Source organism: Hesperophylax consimilis, chromosome 5 (assembly GCF_061612785.1).
Source record: "Hesperophylax consimilis isolate HC1 chromosome 5, BYU_Hcon_1.0, whole genome shotgun sequence".
NCBI lineage: Eukaryota > Metazoa > Arthropoda > Insecta > Trichoptera > Limnephilidae > Hesperophylax > Hesperophylax consimilis.
Genome location: NC_142840.1, coordinates 14,546,996 through 14,559,737, shown reverse-complemented (window position 1 = coordinate 14,559,737; position 12,742 = coordinate 14,546,996). Strand labels below are relative to the sequence as shown.

General features: G+C 31.9%; 1 protein-coding gene across 1 annotated transcript in view; it reads left to right on the top strand.

Annotated features, from left to right (window-relative positions):
- LOC149423568 (fat-like cadherin-related tumor suppressor homolog) overlaps nt 1–12,742 on the top strand; it is a 525,483-nt gene that overhangs the window by 394,064 nt on the left and 118,677 nt on the right. The gene's annotated exons all lie outside the window — the stretch shown is intronic.

Sequence of the window (12,742 nt, the reverse complement as noted above, 5' to 3'; positions counted from 1 at the left end):
ACAGTGAATACTTAAGCCACCGTCCTTTAAATTCTTATTCATTCTCGCTAGGGGTCCTTCGAAGGATGGCAATTGTAATATTATCATTTTTACAACGATTTCATTTCGCGTGTGAGTGATTACCCTCTTGAGAAATCAAGTTTTGTAGTTGAGAAAACGCAACACCCAAATTTAGCATTTTACTTATTAAAGCCATTTATTGGTTTCAAAGCCTTCATACTAATCAGATTATTCCAAAAAATACACAGCTTTTTACTGGGTCTAAATATTACTTGTTATTAAACAAATTTGTACACTTACATTGACCAAACGAAAGCCAGTATTTAGAAATCATGGGCTGTTAAAAGAAGATTTCATTAACTACGGTTTAAAAGAGCCAATGTATTTCTAATACCAGTACAGAATAAAATGGGAAGATAAGATTTTCCTATTTAGATTAATAGATCAAATCGTCAAACTATGTATTCGAATATGTATTATAACTATAGTTGGTGTTTTACGTACAAGTTTCTTACTTGGATAATAACATTCATACTATTTAGTTTGAGCTATAATAATCCAAAAAATATTATAAATTATATTGTTTTCTTATGGTGGGTATGTTTTTTTACAACATGTATATTTTTAACAGTGCGAGATGGGTACCATCTCGATTGAGAAATCCACTCTCGTGTTTGAGATGGGGATTTTGTTACATAATTATACATGAATGTTCATGAAGTAAGGATTGTTTGCCGCCCCTGCGTGATGGTTAAGTTTCACATTGTTGTTAATATCTGAGAATTTATTAAGTTAATTCACTTTTAAATCACAATTGTATTCTAATAATTTTAGAAAGATATATACTTACACAAATTAACATTATTTGTCAAACATAATTTATCTTTACATGTAGATATTTAAAATAAAACACATTAAATCAGAAACAAAACATCAATATTTGAGGCAGACATAATTTTTTCATTCTATTTTAAAATTAATCATATTTTCAATTTCAGTAATTTCACTAGAAATTCAGAGATTTACTGATTTACTTTACATCAGAGATTTCTGGGTGCTTGATGTCTTCTTCGTGGACAATCTAATATACTTTGTATTTCTCATTCCGTATCTGTGTATCTCGTGATTGTAATTTATTTTAATTTCCTTACACTTCATCCCGATGTTAATCTTGTGCATAAAATAAATATATTCAAATATATAGTTTGCTTCCCTTTCATCAAATTTTGCTACCGTATCCATGTCTCTTATCCGTGTGTATGTATTGCGGTTGAGTGTTATTCTCGTTGCTTTATTTTGCAGTATTTGCATTATTTCGTTTTCTCTTCATTGCAGAGAAAAAAAATACTGGAACAGTAACTGAACTTTATAATCGTTCCAGTTAATTTAACTATGTATGGTTTTTAGCTCAGCTTTTGCTCTTAGCTTACAATTAGTGTTTTGTCCCGAAAATATGAAGATTACGAACATATTCTAATTCTACAGTAGAATTGTTTCTTCTTACTGTATAAACGACTAACGAGGGACCCTATTAGATAATTCTCTCAATCCTTTATAGGCTTTTGTAATGGCAGAAGGCTACCATTAAAATTTTATCTGATTCATAACACGAACAATGCTGCTCGGTGGTGATTAATCTATTCAACCAAAGCCACGCCATATTTCGTAGGGATATATAGAATAAAACCCCACTAATATTTATTATTAAATTGTTTAAAATATTAGAAAATCCCTTGAGGAAATAGTTGAATTCCCGGGGCAGAATTTGAAAACCCGAACCTTCCGCCGAGAGCCACTAGCGAAGCAATCCTTAAACTATTGTGATTTAAACACAATTTACACATATTTTATTTTGATTTATACATACATGTATGATTGTGATGTTTACAGTTACACATTTAAATAAAATTAGTTCGTAATTAGTTGACTTACGTATTTTCAGGATTCCTAAATCAGTTTGCCGTACTTGAGTATTTGTGAATCAGTTTGCCGTACTTGAGTATTCCTGAATCAGTTTGCCGTACTTGAGTATTCCTGAATCAGTTTGCCGTACTTGAGTATTCCTGAATCAGTTTGCCGTACTTGAGTATCCCCGAATCAGTTTGCCGTACTTGAGTATTCCTGAATCAGTTTGAGGTACTTCAGTATCCCAGAATCAGTTTGCCGTACTTGAGTATTCCTGAATCAGTTTGCCGTACTTGAGTATCCCCGAATCAGTTTGCCGTACTTGAGTATTCCTGAATCAGTTTAAGGTACTTCAGTATTCCAGAATCAGTTTGCCGTACTTGAGTATTCCTGAATCAGTTTGAGGTACTTCAGTATTCCTGAATCAGTTTGCCGTACTTGAGTATTCCTGAATCAGTTTGCCGTACTTGAGTATCCCCGAATCAGTTTGCCGTACTTGAGTATTCCTGAATCAGTTTGAGGTACTTCAGTATTCCAGAATCAGTTTGCCGTACTTGAGTATTCCTGAATCAGTTTGCCGTACTTGAGTCGGTATGATGAATTTATGTAACCCTTCTGAACGACATAAAACGTTTTCAATTTAGTTTTCCCTTCTGAGCGGCGCTTGCATGCGGAAGACGAATAATAAAACCATAAAATAATCCCCAAGCGTCTGACGTACTGATCTGAAGAAAACCCCCCGCTTTAGTCTGGTATTTTCCCGACCCGATGCGACGCGAGGAAATTATGTATGAATCCAATTAATCTACCTGTTTGAATATTCTTCTTCACGTCTCATCTTTTAGACCGTACCGTTTAGGCGACATTATAATAAATAAACCTATTATACGCGCTTTTATCAATTGTATGAAGTTCTGGCGAACAAGCAAATGGGATAGTGTTCTTTTCAATTTCCGATTTGGTTAGTCTATTGGGAAAGTAAGCCATAGAATAACTTCGTTAGGTTATGTACTACGTTGCATCTTTATCGCGGACATTGTTCGAAAGAGAAGAACACAGGGTAATCATGGTCAGGAATACTAGTTATTCGTTCTTTGTTATAAATAATAGAGGTAATTTACTGAATGGTTATTTCACTCTTTTAGTACAGTTTTCAATCAATGCTGATGGAGTCATTATTAATATTTGTATGAATAAAACTTTTTTTCTTATTAGTTTTTTTTTCTATCCTTTGGTCCATAAATGAATTATCATCCCTGATCTCTCTGTAATTTCACTATCGTTTGAAAACGCTTTCGGAAGGCGAAACAGCTACAACGGCGAACATACAATAGTTAAAATGATGATAATATGTCCCCGGCGTTCCCCGGGCTTTACATACAGTTTTTAGACATACAATGTAAACAGTGTGTAAAATTTCATCAATCTCGGAATAAAATTGTAGATTTGTATAAAAATCAAATCCACGCCGCCCGGTTTTGTAAAATAAAGAAGGACAATAAATAAAGACTGAATAAATACCACGTATTTTAAAGTAATTATGTCATACGACTGATACTAAATAATAATATTGATGTATTGTGTCCATTAACAGTCGCGGCGTACCTTTCTTCATCCTATTGACACGTATTGTTCGAAAAACGAAATAGCACATCATTTTTTTGCCGAAATTTGGCGCCTCATTTTTCAAGCCAAAACACCTCAGAAACAAAAGAATTGTACCTTCACGAATAAGTCATTGCGGCTTTATGTTGTGGCACCATTTTCTCTGTATAAATTTACGGAAAATGTAAATGTAGGTGTATCCTTCCAGGCAGCTTTTTCTCTCGTATTTTATTTCTCGCAAACTTCTATTTTGGATCGTCGTGATCGACACGAGTCACGGCGGCGAGTCATAAGCTCGTACAGGGTGCTCAAATTTATATTCACACGAGTGTGGGACGTGTCATGTAATCGGAAGCCCGGAGGGGCGGATGAGCAATTGACTGTGAAAATAAACCACCCTATGGCCAAAGTTCGCTGGCGAATATTAGACTGTGTTCCGCGAAAAACATTAAAGAATAGCATTCATTACCTTGCCAGACCAAACATGTGAACACATGGCTAATGGAGTGGAAATTTCCGTGGCACTCCGACAAAAATACCTCCTATTATTCTTATAAAAATTATTTCTCAAAATACACATGTTTTCCCACGAGATGCGAACCAGAAAAAGCTTTTTTATTATATTTAGCTCTATTGTACGCATATTCTGTAGGCGTGCACAATGCATATATCAATGGTAGAAGTTCACTCGTATTATTATTTCTATTTTCAGCTCACGACATACTTTTAATATGAAAAAAAATACAATATATATTTGACGACCTTCACGACAGAGAGGTAAACTCAATTAATTTTGAGGTCAATTTACTTAAATTTGTACATATATTTTATATAAATGATATAGTGCTGAGTGGACATCGCGTTTGGGTTGAACCAAGCATATTGTGTTCAATTCCCCAGCTGGCTAAGTCCTCCATCATAACACAAGCAAAGTTTTCCGTTTACTGTGGTGGTAATAGGAGATTTTCAAATATTGTCAGGTTATTCGTAACCCGGGAATTTTTGTCTTTCTTTTAAAAAAAAAATAGTTAGTAGTATTTTTACTCCTAGTTCCATAGCAAAAAATCTGTCAGTATTGCCTTGGTAAGAGGATTCCATTTGGAACCAAAACTTTGCTTGAATAGGTTTTTAACAAATGTTGTGTGATCAAAAATGTTAGGTACACATTAGCTTCACTCTACGCATCGCGAAACCATTCAATAAACCTTTTCAAATGGCTACAATTCTATATATGGCATATGTAAGATCTGATCTCGAATTTGCATCTGTCATTTGTAATCAGTGCAACCCTATCACTCTTTACACACGAGATTTTTTTTGACGTACTGTACTGAATAGGTTTTTAACAAATGTTGTGTGATCAAAAATGTTAGGTACACATTAGCTTCACTCTACGCATCGCGAAACCATTCAATAAACCTTTTCACATGGCTACAATTCTATATATGGCATATGTAAGATCTGATCTCGAATTTGCATCTGTCATTTGTAATCAGTGCAACCCTATCACTCTTTACACACGAGATTTTTTTTGACGTACTGTTTCTGAATAACATTTTAAAATGTTTTATTGACTCACCAGCTAATCTCTAAAACAGGATTTCGTTGCCCTGAACGCAATACCAGATCGAATACTTTATTTTATATACAACATTTCAGATCGAAATACGCACATTTTTTTTTGCTCGGACGTATCTGCAAATCTTTCAATAAATACCCTAAGAGATATTGATATTTTCATAGATATATAACACCCATAGTAGACTAGATCGCCAATCACCCTACCTCCCGTATAGCAGCGCCCGTAGTGATTTGAAGAGCCCATCCGCCATCTTGTAAAGGTCAGCCGTGATTTGCCTGCTTGTGTACAATGGAGAATTGATTGCAAGTTTATCAAGTTTAATTAAATATTTTGGATTGTTTGAACCATGGTTGTGGCGTGTGCAGCATGGGGTTGCACCAACAGACGCGACAAGAAGAGAAAATTAGAATTTAATTAGAAATATAGTACTTATACATTTCATAAAAAGATGTTTAAACAAATATTTATTTATTTATTTATATATATATACACGGTGTCCGGAAACTCGTAGTACAAGCGGGAAACTGGAGAATCTACACCACATGGGGAACCCAAAAAAACATAAAGTTTTTTGATTTGAGCATTTTCAAAAAAAAAAAAAAAAAACCAAAAAAAAATATTTTTCGGCTATTTTAGGGTTAAAGTTTTTTCTGGTGTTTAGGGTTGAATAACAGATGTTTTAACCCTGCAGAGCAGAAATATTTTATGATTACACCGGGTTAAATGAAGGGTGATTTCAAAATAATGCTTCAAATCCGAGTTTCTTCATTTGTTTTACTTTCAAATAGTTTTAATTAGTTGGGTACTTTGATCTTCAGTAATAATTTATAAGAATTTGATTAAAAAAAAAATTTAAAAAAAATCAACTTCAAACTCGATTTACTCGATAACGAAAGCTCAAATAAAATAAAAATATACTGCAAAATCGACTCCAAATGTGATGTAGATTCACCAGTTTCCCGCTTGTACTACGAGTTTCCGGACACCCTGTATATATACGCCTAAAAAGGCTTTTACATAGAAGTGATACATGATGCAGTGTACATAGTAGAATAAGTATTATACAGGAGATATTGACAGTAAATAGATATATTCCATTTTAAAGAAGGTACAAAATACACATTTGTAAAATAGTGATTACAAGTATAATAAGAAAATATTAAAAAATATGAAGCAAAATTAGTAAAACGTAAGAGTAACATAAAGTAAAAAATAAATTACAACAACACTACATATAAGACAAAACATTAAAACTAATTTACCAACGCTACTCAAATTTGTAGGATTCAACAAAGTGTTGGTGTACATTCTATATATGGAGTCAATAAATAAATCTTTTTTATTTTTCGGAATAACTTTATTGAGTAAAACCTCAAATTGTAATATTTAAATATTGAAGACAATATTAGTGATTTCACACATTTTGATTGGCAACTATAGTTGCCAATAAAAATGTGCGGTGAAAAAATGAAGATAATGTTAGTAGTTCTTATTCGAAGTATAATACAGTTAAAAGTGACCGAGGGGAATAGGGTCCCATTAGCTCAGTTGGTAGAACACTGTCCCGGAAAGACAAGGGTCCTGGGTTCGAGTCCCAAATGTGACCGTTTCCTTTTCTGATTTTTCTGTTTCAAATTTTCGTTTAGAAATCACTAATATTGTCTTCAATATTTTAATAAATAAATCAATAGCGCCCCCAAACTTGTTGCCCAGATCATGCATCCTATTGGTCAGTGAGTGTGTCTGATAGTTGGTCGAGTATGTATTACAGAAAAATGTTATATTTTGTCTTGTATTCCTAGTCGGCACATGTAGTTTAATAGTGGCAAAGATGGCAGGACTATCAATTAAGTTGTTAATGACTCTGTGTAACACAACCAGGTCTGAAATAATTCTCCTGTCAGACAGTGTTATTAGATGCAATTGATTCATCAAACTGACATAATTAATGTAATCAATAGGAATTCCGAGCTTAAAATTTACGTACTTAAGGAATTTGTGGTGAACTCTTTCTATATTATTGGAGTGAACTTTATATAAAGGGGACCAAATAGGTGAATTATACTCCAATTGACTTCTGACTAATGAAATATAGAGGGTTCTCATACAATCTATGGACTTAAAATTAAGTTAATATTAGTTAAAGTTCTGCAAAGGAAGCCAAGCATCTTTAAAGCCTTATTAGATATATAGTTGATGTGTTCAATGAATGACAAGTTTTCATCGAATATTACACCCAAGTCACGAAGATGTGATACTGGTATTAATTTAATATTATTTAATGTATATTCATGTAGTATATTATAACTGATAATATACTACATGAATATAATAATAATAATATAATGTAGTATATTATAACTGATAATATACTACATAAAAATATGTTCTTAATGTACGATAGAATGCATGTATTTTGAATTCCCGCCGTAATCTGACTCTTTCCAGATGGCTTCAAATTCCTACGGCAATGGCCGCCAGGTTGGCGATCTAGTCCACTATGGGTGTTATATATCATTGGATATTTTCCATAGTACCCATAAACCGTTTAATATCAAAGTAACCTTACAATGTACTTAAATCTAATTGTACTTAAAACTATTATTTCTTTATTTTTACTCATTTTTACTTATACTATGTAATATTACAACTTTTAATATACACTTGCTTCCCAATCTGTAACCGTAACAAAAATCATTGTTAATGGAACTTAACTGGTTTATTTTATATTCATCATTGAATGCAAAAGTAATTTATGTAAATATAACTGTATATTTTCTAAATAAACCTAAATAATAAAAAACCTCTCCCCGCCCCTTTCAGCATTCCAACTTTCCTCAAATGAAGATGTCGTAGTTCCTTTGGCTCCGAGCAGTTATAACTCTTCTGCCGTATAAAATTGTTATAAAAGTAACTACCACTAAAAATAAATTGGTGCAGGGTTATTTCAGAGATATGTAGCGGTGTAACACATGCCTTGTAAATATTACATCAAACCCATTTCGGAGCTTTTCGCATTTGGGCACATTCATTTCATCACGGTCCGACAAGTGGGAAAACGTAATTGATCTAAGCTAAGTGATTTTCTGAACAGTCCACGTAAAACGGAAACAGAATAACATAGGCTTCGGAAAAGTGGCTCGAAGTGGGATTTTTCTTCCTTTTAGTTTCTTATTTTTACTTTTTTTCTAACATGGCAACCTTTCGACCTTACGGTGTTCCGACCCTAGCCTTGTTTAAGATTCAAATAAAAATATTTTCCATTTTACAGGGATGGATTTAAAAAAAAAATCGGTAAATAAATCTGCGTCGTGTTATTTTTAACACAGCTTTTATTTTAAGTATATAAGATACTGTACTTATATCCTAATTAACTCTTTTGCTAAATAAACATCAAATTCATAAAAATATCATCCCATTAACTGTAACTGCATAGTTATTTTTTCATGCTCATATTAAGCAATACAAAATGGCCTCTGCACGGGTAAGCACCCAGCGAGCTTCACATTACCAAATAATGTTATATAATGAAGTACTGCTAGTGTATCAATAAAAAAATGTATGTATACTTGTTCTTATATTACAATTCAAGGAAGATTAATCATTTCAATTAGCACGTTTTAAAAATTAAATCCTCATATTTAATAGTAATTTGTGTATAGTTTAATTACCAGCTGAATTTTAATATGAACTGAAATCCTCTTAAAATATATTTTTTAAACTTTACTTTACGTTTCTACAAAGGACCATTGAAAAATCACCAAAATACAGAGGAAGGTCCTCCCTGATTGGATTCAATCAGAAGTTTTATAAATTCAAATTTATTAACTTCTATCTTGAAAAATGAAAAATGTTGATTTGCAAAATACATTTATGAATTGAATAGTCATTGGTTTTTGTGAGTTAGAGAATAGGAAATTCTAATTTTTAGTACCGATTCGCTGTTTCGTTTCGTTCTTCGAATGTACTATCGAAGTGTGGACGTATGTAGATTGGTGGACGTATGTAGGATGTGGACGTATGTAGGACGTGGAAGTATGTAGGACGTGGACGTATGTAGGACGTGGACGTATGTAGGACGAATATTGTAACAGCTACCCAGATTTTTTGTCAATTTTCATCCAGGGTCGATTATTCAGCTTAATTAAGTACCCCTTTTAAAGTATTTTCACAATTTATTCATTTAAAATGTCAACATGTAAAACATTTTAATTTACAATATTGTTACAATAAATCATAGTAAATGGCATATGAAAAAATAGTAAAATATATGTATTTTTAGTATTTCTACACCAAGGAAGATAACTAGCTCTTGTGTAATCGAATCCTTTTTAGAATCGACCATTTCAAAATGATTTTTGATTTTGCCTATGACAAATTTTGCAATTTCAAAACTAAGCACTAACTGTTGAATAAAATACTAGTATGTATTGAATTGTTTAGCGGTTTAAAAGTAGCCGACGTAGCATAGTGGCTTAATGCATTGGTAAGAATCACTTTACTTACCGCCACCGTGTTAATTTATATAGTAAAATTTGTCAACGTTTCATTCATTACCTTGCGACGACTTCATATCAGTATAAAAAGAAAAAAACTTGCGAAATATTAAAAAAAATATTTACTTCAGTTGACTTCGCTTAAGTATTCAACCGTTGCTCTACAAATAATACCATAATAATAGAATTTATAATTATATTTTTCTGATTTATTTATACTGCCGCTTTTGTGAAAAATCACCTCAAGGGTGATGTACAAATATATGAATATATTATGTAAGATTTATATCTAGTGACATAGACTAAGGCTTGTGACTTATACATGTTACTGGTTTACAGTTAATATGATTTGAGATTTTCACGTCCAAAAGTATTTTTGTTGTATCCATGTTGCGCTCCCTCCCTCTTTAGTCAAAGTTTCGGATAGCGTTGCAGTCCATCATCAAAATCATCACGTCCAAAAAATATCTGAACAAATAATTAGTTAGAATAAGAATAAATAGTTTTGTCCGTTTAATTCTTTCAGGATAGTCATACCATTACAATATTGTATTGATTAACACAAGACCGAATTATTAATTTACGACGCTACGAATATTTTTATTTAATATTCTGATCAGAAATGCTTGTGAAGAGAGTACCTAAGAAAAAAATACCTAATTAGGGTTAGTTGGGGTCAGGGATCATAATTTTTTGTTTAGAAATAATATTAAATTATTTTTGTATTTTGAATTAGTAAGATAGGTTGAATTAGTAGATAATAATGGCTCATGTTTTCGTATGCCTAGGCTATTTATTGGATTGCGTTCATAAAATAAATTACTAGCGGTTCAATTTCAACTAGTTTATAGAGAACGTTTCAAAGGTATTTATGATAAGTTTGAAGACAATGCTTTTACCTGTTTCGGCGCCGTAATTTTCTTTGGTTCATGTGCTATTATTCAATCCAAATGAACGAATAATTAGTCTTAATATTTTAAAGCATAACTTGCAAAAAGTGTATTTTAATTAATATTTAAATTAACCCCATCTATGAACACGTAGATTATTACGGGCGTTGCGTTTACCCTTAATCACAAGTGTTACTTTCGAATTACCGTAAAATTTTCCATTGTTTTGTTGAGCGTAGGTAAGAAAATTACCTTTAAAAGTGCGTTGACACAGAATAATGGTTTCGCCCGTTTGATCGATAGTTGAGTTTTGTGTTTGCTCAATAAAAACAAAATTTCCAGGCAAAAATCTACAAAGCAAATTTCATACAAAAACCTCGGATTTCCAGTTGGTTTAATACTCAAAACTTTCAATGAGTCCCTATGATGGATTAGCTATTTTCAAATCACCCCGGCAAAAAGTCAGTGCTACAACACAATTTTACTATATATATATATATACTTCATTATGTAGTACCTATTGATTAATCTTAATCGGAGAGAATCCTTTTTAAATTATTTTTCAGTTTTTATTTAGACTGTTCCACCCTTCGAAGGGTAGATATTTCATTATGGAATTAATCATAAAATTTTCTACTTATCTAATGCACAGAATCTGAATGGACTCAACCCTTTCTGTCTGGAACTGGTCAACGTAAAACAAAATGAAAACGAAAGCATCTTAATATTGTGTATTGCCACACGGAGAAAAATGATCCTGTTAAAAAAGTTGTAGCAAGCTATTTTCCCGATAAAATATTATTCAACCAGAATTCATCGAGAACACGTGTTCTTTTTATATTAAATATCATGACGGAATGCGCCCATATCAGTATGTCAATATCAATATCAACATTTGTATGAACACGTGTTCCGCCGTCCCAATAAAATATTCGCGTTTGTCTGACACATGACTGATTTGATTTTTAATAGGAAAACGAATAATTTGACCTGATTTAAAAAAAAATTAACGGTATTTCAAATCTTTATTTTTTGGTGTTTTTGGTGTCTTTCTTTAAAATTATTTAATACCTGAGACCCCTCCCGATCTTAGATTATTTTTGTGTAGTGAGTTTTGGCCTGGCCGTTGAGAATAATTAATCTTTCTTCGTTTCTAAATGAATCTTTATGTTCAAAATGTATTTTTATGAATATCTTCTTTAATTCATAAAAAATACATATATTCCCGTTTAATGTTTTTGTTGTTTTTTTATCCCCCAAAAGGTCCAGTTCCTTAACTATAATAATTAATGAACTCAATACACGTTGAGTTCATTAATTAATTATTATTCAATATTTCTGTTACCACAAACTATTCATACTATTTATACCTACATTTCATGGTAATCTTTATGGCAATATTTTACTCATGTTATTATTTCAGGTTATTAATTAAATTTATTTCCTTTGTTCCAGGTATGAGATCTGAGTAACAAACCACAGTCTATTTATTAAGCAGCTTTTAACATCCAACATCTGCAGAGCGTTTGTATCAAAATTCATATTTAATTCATTAATATTATATTATATTTTAATCTCCTTAGGTATAATCTTTTAGAATGTTTTTATGTTAAATAATAAATGATCTTTGTAACTACGCATTTAAGAAGCGTAGTTATTTATTTATGTTATAAATGATAAAGTAGGATTTATTCAATGTTAATATATAAATGTACTTCATCTTTGATACATCCCTTTAGTCCCTTTTGTAAAACCTCTAAGGAACAGTTTGAAAAGCACAAAACGTATTTTCCTCTCTTTTTATTTATTGTAAATTCAATAGGTTCGGATTCAATATTATCTACGTCAACTTTTTTCGGGGAGAAAAAAATCTTTTCAAAAACCTCTCTGAACCTGCCAAGATTCTGAAGGGCTGAAAAAATCTCACATTTCTTGCAAAGTTTTTCTTGCATCAATAATAATCTGATGCGAGTACGACGACAGGCTATGTTAAATATTTCTTAACGCAAACGGCTTCAATCTTTTCTGACTACCTTATTATCTGTATGAAAGGTATGAACAACAAAAAATAGTACTCCCTATGTAGTAAAAGTGATAGTTTCCCTTTTAAATTATACCTGATATAAATAATGTTTTTGTTGAAGGTTTTCTTTATTTTATGTGATATAGCGAAAAAAATCCTTTGCTGTGTCGTTATTCTTCGTATCCCGTTGTCAAACCGTTTATTTTACATCTTTTATTTTGTTACGTAAGTATTATAAAAT